The sequence below is a fragment of the Gossypium arboreum genome, chromosome 10 (genome assembly GCF_025698485.1).
Source record: "Gossypium arboreum isolate Shixiya-1 chromosome 10, ASM2569848v2, whole genome shotgun sequence".
Lineage (NCBI taxonomy): Eukaryota > Viridiplantae > Streptophyta > Magnoliopsida > Malvales > Malvaceae > Gossypium > Gossypium arboreum.
Genome location: NC_069079.1, coordinates 20,146,886 through 20,156,688, shown reverse-complemented (window position 1 = coordinate 20,156,688; position 9,803 = coordinate 20,146,886). Strand labels below are relative to the sequence as shown.

The following is a 9,803-nucleotide window of genomic DNA, read 5'->3' as shown; positions in this document are numbered from 1 at the left end:
ATTATTCCACATGCAAGATAATTGGCAAAATCAGCAAACCAAGGTGTTTCATGAATTCAACTTACTTCTAATAAGTGCTCATCTGGGAAATTCTCATTAATAGGCACACATGATCGAGCTACCTCATTTTGTTTCAACCTCGATAGATGATCAGCTATTTGATTTTTGACACCTTTTTTGTCTTGGATCTCAAGGTCAAATTCTTGAAGTAATAGTATCCAATGAATTAGCCTCGATTTCACATCTTTTTTCATGAGCAAGCATTTAATGGTTGCATGGTCAGTAAATACTATAACTTTGGTACCTGCCAGTCGATCTAACATCTGATCCATAAAAGGCAATAGAAAATGGTCCTTCCGAGTGGCTTTGTTCAATTTTTTGTAATCAATACAGATTCTCCAACCAGTAACAGTTCTCGTTAGAATTAACTCGTTACACTCATTTTCGACAATCATAGTCCCACCTTTCTTCGGCACACACTGTATCGGACTTACCCACGAACTATCTGAAATAGGATAGATGATTCCTGCATCTAACCATTTGATCACTTCCTTTCTCACAACTTCTTTCATAATCAGATTGAGCCTCCTTTGCCCATCAATTCGAGCTCTTTCACCTTCTTCTAAAATAATTTTATACATGCAAAAAGAATGGCTTATACCTCAAATATCAGCTATGGTCCAGCCAATTGCTTTTTTAAATTACTTTAGAACAGCAATTAGTTGCTCCTCTTTATCTTTCTTTAGTTCTGCTGAAATAATCACAGGCAAAGTAGAACAGTCACATAAATAAATGTATTTCAAATGGAAAGAAAGTACCTTTAGTTCGAGTTTAGGTGGTTCTTCGATTGACAACTTTTGTTGCACAAATTCTCTAACTTTCAACTCCAACAGTTCAAACCGTATGGATTGAATAAAATTTCTCGGATTGGCTTCCATCAAAGCCATGTTTTCGTCACCTTCTTCATCCTCCAAAGGGTCAAGATCTAAGGCTTTCTCTAATGGATCTTCTTCAAAATTGCTTGCCATAGAAACTAAGGATTCTATTTCTTCCATAACTGAACACTCTTCTACTGGATCGAGAAATTTTATCGCTTTAAGAATGTTAAAGGTTACCTGATCGTCTTGAACTCGTATGGTGAGTTCACCTTTCTGCAGATCAATTAACGTTCTTCCCGTGGCTAAGAAAGGTCTCCCAAGGATGATCAACACTTCCTTATCTCCTTTAAAATCTAAGACAATGAAATCAACAGGAAAAATAAATTTATCGACTCTTACCAAAACAACCTCGATCTTTCCCTCGGGATATACTAAAGATCGATCTGCTAGCTAAAGTGTCACAGTTGTAGGTCATACTTTATCTATCCCTAACATCTTGAAAATAGACTTAGGCATCAAGTTGATACTTGCTCCTAAATCATACAAAGCTTTACCACAGTAAGATTCACCAATGTTACAGGGTATAGTAAAGTTTCCTGGGTCTTTCAATTTCTGTGGCAGTTTATTCTGCAGGAACGCACTGCACTCCTTTGTCAAGGCAACAGTCTCATACTCACTCAGTCATTTCTTCTTGAATAGTATATCCTTCATAAACTTCACATAATTTGGCATTTGTTCTAAAGCCTCCACAAACAGAATAGTGATGTGTAACTGCTTCAGAACATCCAAAAACTTCTTGAATTGCATCTCATGTTTCTGCTTGTGTTGCTGCAATCTTTGTGGATATGGAGGTGATGAAAATTTTGATTGAACCGGACAACTTTTCTGAGTAGGTAAATCTATATCCAAAGAAGATGTTAAAGTATCTGAATTCACTAAATTAGAATTTACCTTGTCAGTCTTTGTAGATTCTGATTCCTTCGGTGTAGGAATTTCAACAGCTGGTTAATTCTTCTCAACAGGCTTATCTTCGACATCAATCAATCGGGGTTCCAGAATTTTATCACTTCACAATGCCACTGCCTTGATATGTTCTTAACCCAAATTTCTTGGATTCTCAATATCGCTCAGCAAGGTTCCTTGCGGTCTATTACGAAGCTCTGTAGGTTATTGACCCATTTGGTTTTCCAAATTTTTCAATGTTGCTGCTTGGCTTCGGATCAAAGAGTTATTCTTTGCCATGTATGCTTTCAACAAGTTCTCCGAACTATTTTATGCCTCAGCTTGAGGTGGTTTTGGAGCTTGCTGATTAAACTTTTGAGATTGGTTGGGTCTATGCTGCAGAAAGTTGTTGTTTGGTCCATTTCCTTAGTTGCTCCAAGAAAAGTTAGGATGATTATACCATGAAGGATTATAAAAGTTGGACTGGGGTCCTTGCCCTCTTCTATTTTAATGTTGGTTCCCCACATAGTACACCGACTCGGAATTTGATGGACAATTCTCAAAAGCATGACCTTTCCCAGAATACACACAGGAAACTACTTCGTATGGGCTTAGTGGCTGAGCTGCAAAATTATTTATACTATTAGCTGTAAACTGTTTTAACATAAAGGAAATAGATGATACCTGAGCTGATAACGAAGTGAGGGTGTCAACTTCATGAACTCCGGCTATACATCTTCCTAAAACTATTCGATTTGTTGGCCATTGATAGTTATTACTCGCGATCCTCTTAATGATCTCATAAGCCTCATTATAAGACTTAGATAAAATTGCACCATTCGCAAAAGCATCTACCATCAATCTTGTATGTTCATTGAGATCATTATAGAATGTCTCCAATTGGATACAATAAGGAATCTCATGACGAGGACACTTACATAGTAACTCCTTGAATCACTCCCAAGCCTCATATAAAGACTTGTCATCTAATTTTTGGAAGGTTGTGATCTCGTTCCTCAACTTTGCATTTCTGCTACGTGGGAAATACTTAACCAAAAATCTCTCAGCTAATTCTTGCCATGTAGATATGGAACTTGGTGGCAATGAATTGAGCCATGCTCGTGCTCGATCTCGCAATGAGTACGGAAACAACTTCAACCTCAGTGCGTCTTCAGTCACACACGCTATCTTGAATGAATCACTTACCTCCATAAACAATCGAAAGCGAAGATGTGGATCTTCTGTGGGCATGCCACTAAATTGGCCCACTGTTTGGAGCATTTGAAACATCACTGGTTTCAATTCAAATTGGGTTGCCTCAATATCTAGCCTTCTAATTCTTGGATTTAACTCACTGAAAAGTGGCACATCATATTGTTTGATGCATCAATCCCTATAATCGGCAATGAGGATAGGATTTCGTACATGATCAGCTTCATTACCTTGGTCTTCATTCTGATTTCCAAGGTCCATCTCGACTTGTCTTTGAGCTGTTCGTTCACGTCTTCTTTGTTTGAAAGTTCACTCAATTTCAGGGTCTACATAGAGTAAATCGATAATCCGATCTATGCACATAAACACTTGAAAAGAAAATCACAAAATTAAAAAGAATAAGTTAGTAATGTTAGAAATAAATCAAATTGAAAATAAATAATTTCACGAAAGAATCCCTAGCAACAGTGCCAAAAACTTGTAACGTAGGGGTTTGTGCAAGTGTACACAGTCGTTATCAAGTAATAAGTAAGTATCAGGTTATCGTCTCCAAAGGGATTGTATTTGTGCTAAGTCACTTAATTAGTAAAATTATATTAACAATTTGGTAAAACAATTTAGTTGAGAAGTGATTATTAAAATATATTAGACTAAATGCAATGATCCCTAATGCAAATTAACCTAAGGTGCAAACTATATGAATGAAATAGATTTTAGCAAAATTAAACACAAATTGCAACAAGTATAACATAAATAAACTAGAACAATTACTTTCATTAAACTCGATTTATTATCAACATGCTTAATAATATTCGGAAAAACATTCCATGGCAACTCGATCTTTCATGAGTTTGGAAACCACATTAGGTCCTTTCAAAATCCTTTACCTAGTAAATACGCATTTTACTGATCCTTATTTACTAAGTGTTTCTTAGTATTCATGCGAGGTCAGAGGGACGTGTTAGGTTTGAAATAGTTTCATCACACAAATCTAAAAACTATGCAGATAACAGAGCCTGATTAGGGTTGTTATGCAACCAGCAATTTAATCAAGTTAGGATCTAAATTGAGCATACACATTTCAATTATGCGTCCATTAGCCATCGTCTTGTTAGGATCGCTCAGCTAATTCAAGTGCATTTCAATCACGTATGAATGAAATAGAGACTTGATTTTAATTGAAAACATGATTGATTCATGCACATATATTATAAGCATGAATCTAATAAATATTATTTAATCAAAGCAATCATCCTAGCTTAAATAAAATTAAGCTAACATTGTTGTAAACAAGAACAAAGAACACATAGTAAACATCTTTAAATTAAATTAAAGAAAAGAAAGATTAGACCCAATTCAGAGTGGCTATCACCCAAGACTCTGACTGACGAGGCTCCTTTGTTCCTTTACTTCGCTCCTTTGCTAATGGCTCTCTAAGGTGGCCGACCAAAGGTTCTTTAAGAGGCTCAAATGCTAAAATTTTTACTAAAAGATGATGATAGGCGTGGGGAGAAAAGAAGAATGCTAAGAGAACTTAGAGAGGAGAAAATGATGAATGATGAGGGATGAGTAGAAATGTGAGAATGAGGTCTTATTTATAGGTGAGGAGAAGGGGATAGTTTACTAAAAATAGGAAGGGGATAGTTTACTAAAAATAGGAGTTTTCATCTTTTGAAGCATCTTACAGGGGTGGTCGGCCATAAATGGAGAAAGTTGAGCTGATTTTTGCATGATTTTTGGTCAATTTAAGTGCCACAACAACTCAGGACTGAGACTCGGTCAAGTGCAAATCTTCAGGTAAATCTCTAATTTCTTCAACTCTTCAAGGACCTTGTGCAACTAAACCAAAAAGTGGTTTATGGATAGCCATGTATAGCCGAATTTTGGGTTGACTTGGTCCCCAATTTGGACGGTTTTGTAATCCAGCAAAGCTATCAAACCTGTCCAGAATAAATCAACAAGCTAGAGGACCAAAGAATAAAATGTATCCAATGTAATTAATTAATTTAAAACCCAAATTATTAATGAAATATTTTAAAATGAATTATTAAATATAATTTTATATTTTATTATTTAATTTAATCATGCATGGCCCACTTTATGTCTTAAAAATATAATTTATTCAAATTAATATAAAATAAGCCATTTATTGCATGAAAACTATATAATAAAGCATAAAATCACATTTTAATAATTTTATGTCCTAATTCCATAGTTTCACATATTTCATTAATTTATTAAGCAATTACTTAGTTTTAACAACAATTTTAAGCAAAAAAGGTGATAAATGACATAGGAAAAATCTTATATATTTTTCTGATAAACCGTAATTTATACATATTTTTATCCCATGCTCAGCACATTTATGGATGGTTTCTCCTTAGATTTGTGGAATTCGATGCTCCTAATCCTTTAATTTCATGTTTTATACGTAGGTGAGCACAGGAGAGTAAAAAGAGCGAGAAACGAGCTGAAAACGGAGAAAATAGACCCACATGGAAAATCAACACGGCCTGGACGTCCTTACACGGGCGTGTCACATTGTCGTGTCTCTTTGGCAGGATTGAAGCACGACTCACACGGGTAAACTACATGCCCGTGCCTATTCAATGGCCTTGACCATGGGCTGGAGTAATCACACACGAGCGTGTCCTATGGGCGTGTCCCTACCGAGCCTAAGTATAACCCTATTCGAAAAAGGCCAATTTTGAGGGCTCTTAGGCATTCTAAAGCCTATTTAAACTCCTACTGAGGCATTTAGGAAGAGGGACGCGGAGTAGGAGGTAAGGAATTACTCAAGGGAAGCCAATTGGTCCATCTCAGAAGCCAAATTCATCATCAAGACTGAAGATCTCCCTTCAATTTCCATTCAGGGGTTTTGGGTTTTCTTTATGTTTTGTATTCATTATTCTTCTGAGATGTTTTCTTCTATAATTATGAACTAAACCCCCTAAATACCTAAGGGGAATGAAACCTAAGAAAGATCTTGTTATTATTATCTGAATTATATGATAAATATTTGACTTGTTCTTAATTATGTGTTCTTAATTCTTGTTTTAATATTCCAGGATATTGATTCAAGTTAATGCTCTTATTCAGAGGAGGAGTAGACCCTGTCTAAGAGTAAATTTGTCATAACTAAGCAGAGTTGATTGCACACCTAGAGATAGGGTGATAAGATTTTGTTGGATTAGGGTGAAACCTAATAAGGGGATCCATAGATCGAGTTAATGCAACACTAGGTGTTAATTAGAAAGAGATTTCAATTAATCAACCTAGGGTTAGACGTTATTAGTCTCGAGAGAGATAATAATATAACTTAGGGATTTCTACGGATCAAGTCAAATGAACAAATTGTCTAATTCAGAGTCAAATAACAAGTGAAGTCTAGGTAGATTTTTCCTTGGGTATTGTCTTAATCAATCGAATTTTCCCAAAAGCTTTTCGCCAATTTCTCTCTGTGCACTCTTAGTTTAGTTAATTAATTTAGATAAACAAATCGCTTAATTTTTAGGCTAGATAATAAAAAGAAAGTAATTACTAGTACTCTTGGTTCCTTTGGGTTTGACAATCCAGTCTTGCTAAAGCTATACTACTATTCGATAGGTACACTTGCCTTCATCGTGATAATAGTTAGTTTCAAGAACCATTAATTATAAATTTTTAAAACCTGTCGCGAATATTACGTATCAAGTTTTTGGCGCTGTTGCCGGCGAACTAGGGTATTAGAAACACTTGATTTTTATTACTTTAGCCATTTTACTTCTATTGCAATTTAAATTTTTATTTTCTTTTCTAATTCTTCATTTATTCTCTTCTGACAGGTTTTTCTAGTTTATGACCAGAAGAAACCCGTCAGGACCATTACTGTTTGATAGTGAGATCGATCACACAGTTTACATAAACCGAAGAGAAATAAGGCGAAGCTTAAGATACACAGAAGAAGAGCAAAAGGACGATACTTCAACTACAACCGAGGAGATGGCTGAAAACCAAGAAAATCTGCTACTTCCTATGATTGCTGCTAATCAGAATCCTGCTCCACGTACTATGTATGATTATGCTAAACCTTCTTTGACAGGAACTGAATCAAGCATAGTTAGGCCTGCTGTTGCTGCAAATACTTTTGAACTGAAACCTAACACAATTCAAATGATACAGCAATTTGTTCAATTTGATGGTTTGCAGGACGAAGATCCCAACACTCACTTGGAAAACTTTTTGGAACTATGTGATACATTTAAAATTAATGTCATTTCTGATGACGCCATTCGCCTTCGGTTATTCCCTTTTTCGTTGAGGAATAAGGCTAAAAAACGGTTGAACTCGTTACCACGAGGGTCAATCACTACATGGGAACAAATGACTGAAAAGTTTTTATTAAAATATTTTCCATCAGCTAAAACAGCCAAATTACGAAATGATATCTCCTCTTTTGTGCAAATGGATTTAGAAACACTCTAAGATACATGGGAGAGATACAAGGACCTTTTGAGAAGGTGCCCTCACCATGGGTTACCACTTTGGCTACAGGTTCAAACGTTTTATAATGGCCTAAATCCTTTGACTCGACAAATTATCGACACAGCCGCTGGCGGAACCATCAATAATAAGACACCTGAAGATGCTTATGAATTTATAGAAGAGATGTCACTGAATAATTATCAGTGGCAAGTCATGAGGACAAAGCCAACGAAAAAAGCTGACGTTTTTAACGTTGATTCGGTCACCATGCTCTCTAATCAGGTAGAACTTTTAAATAGAAAAATTGACGGTTTTTTTGGTTCTTCACAGGTTCACCGAGTAATGCAATGTAAAGCAAGTGGAGGTGGATCAAGCAATTCAGATTACCCACCCTATTGCTACAACATGGAGAACTAGCAGTTAAATTACATGGGTAATAATCCTTGATCTCAAAATAATCCTTATAGTAATACTTACAATGCAGGTTGGAGGAACCACCCAAATTTCTCATAGGGAGACCAAGGGAACCAGCGACCACCACCACCTCCAGGCTCCCAACAACCACCCTACCAACAAGAGAAAAAGCTGAACCTTGAGGAGATGCTAACAAGATTCATCTTTGTGTCAGAAACTCATTTTCAAAATACCGAGACAACACTTAAAAACCAACAACCATCGATCCAAGGGCTCGAAACTCAAATAGGTCAACTTGCTAAATTAATATCTGAACGACCACAAGGTAGCCTAACGAGTAATACTGAATTTAACCCAAGGGAGAAAATTAATGCAATTACCATTCAAGATGAGGAAAGGTTAGTTGCACCTGAACCAGAACCGGTACAAGAAACAGTGGTAAGTAAAAGTAAGGGTAAGGTGGACCACAATGACCAGAAATAGGTAAGTAAAGAATACAAACCTCGTGTGCCATACCCAAATGCGACAAGGAAAGACCGTACAGAAGAACAATTCAGTAAATTCCTTAAATTATTAAAGAAGTTACAGATTAACTTACCATTTATTGAAGCTCTTTCACAGATGTCAAATGCAGTCAAATTATTAAAGGAGCTTTTAACAAATAAGTGAAAGTTGGATGAGGCGTCGCATGTGGAACTAAATGCGGTTTACTCAACCATACTACAGAATAATCTAGCTAACAAATTAAAAGATCCAGGGAGTTTTACGATTTCCTGTTTAATTGGTAGCCTAGATGTTAATAATGCTTTGGCTGATTTAGGGGCTAGTATCAATGTTATGCCTTACCAAATGTTTAAACAACTAGGTCTTGGGAAACCCAAACAAACTAGGATGAGTATTCAATTAGCCGATAAAACAATCAGATTTCCTAGGGGGATTATTGAGATGTACTCGTTAAATTTGACAAATTTATATTCCCAGTTGATTTCATTGTTCTAGACATAGAGGAGGATAGTAACGTTCTGTTAATTCTAGGGAGGCCCTTTTTAGCAACCGCAAGAACGATAATTGATGTGGGTATAGGTGAACTCACACTTCGAGTGGGTGATGAAACAATCACTCTTCAAGCTCGTAATTCAAGTAACACATTGAAAATTGAAGGTGGTTGTATTAACCATTCTACTAAAACTAACCATGTGGTGCAACCTATTTTACAGGAAATAAGTTCGAAGAACCTACATAAGCCATGTTCAAGCAATAACAAAGGACCTATCTATGAAGAATGATGGCTACAAATCGAGGAACTAGATGAGTGGCGGATACAGAAACCGAGAACACTCGATAAGCCAAAACCAAGCCAAGACAAGTTCAATACATCACCAAATCAACTTAAGGTTGGAGACAAAGTACTACTAGATGCAACAGATCCTCGCATTACCACTTCTGAACCTAATGAATAAATTTCTCTCATGGTACTCAGTATTTTCCTATATGGTACAGTCGAGGTAATTCACCCCAAATTCAAAACTTTTAAGGTAAACAATACTCGTCTTAAACCTTATATTGATAAAGTTGATAGCAGGGATGAGGAGTGTAAACTCCTCGAGCCACCATGATCACACATCAGAGAGGTAAGTCAAGCTTAGACTATAATAAGCGCTTCTCGGGAGGCAACCCGAGCACTAACAGTAATGATTTATTTAAATTCTAGTTTTTCACATATAACCTACTAACAGAGTCTTGAAAAATAGGGTTTTCCCATCCATACAGCCAGGTACACGGGCATGCCTTAGGCCGTGCTCACACCATAAGAGGAGACACGACCGTGTGATACGGCCATGTGAAAACAGGGTAAAAAGTTTTCCCCAACAAGGGATGAGCGAAACTGCCAAA

At 36.4% G+C, this 9,803-nt stretch overlaps 2 non-coding genes across 2 annotated transcripts; one reads left to right on the top strand and one right to left on the bottom strand.

Moving 5' to 3' along the window:
• The first annotated feature begins 2,736 nt into the window (after nucleotides 1-2,736).
• On the top strand, nucleotides 2,737-2,843 carry LOC128283092 (small nucleolar RNA R71). Its single transcript, XR_008273434.1, has one exon. It is a non-coding gene; the product is annotated as a small nucleolar RNA R71 (small nucleolar RNA).
• A 4,599-nt stretch (nucleotides 2,844-7,442) lies between these two features.
• On the bottom strand, nucleotides 7,443-7,549 carry LOC128283391 (small nucleolar RNA R71). Its single transcript, XR_008273732.1, has one exon. It is a non-coding gene; the product is annotated as a small nucleolar RNA R71 (small nucleolar RNA).
• Between the last annotated feature and the right edge of the window lie 2,254 nt (nucleotides 7,550-9,803).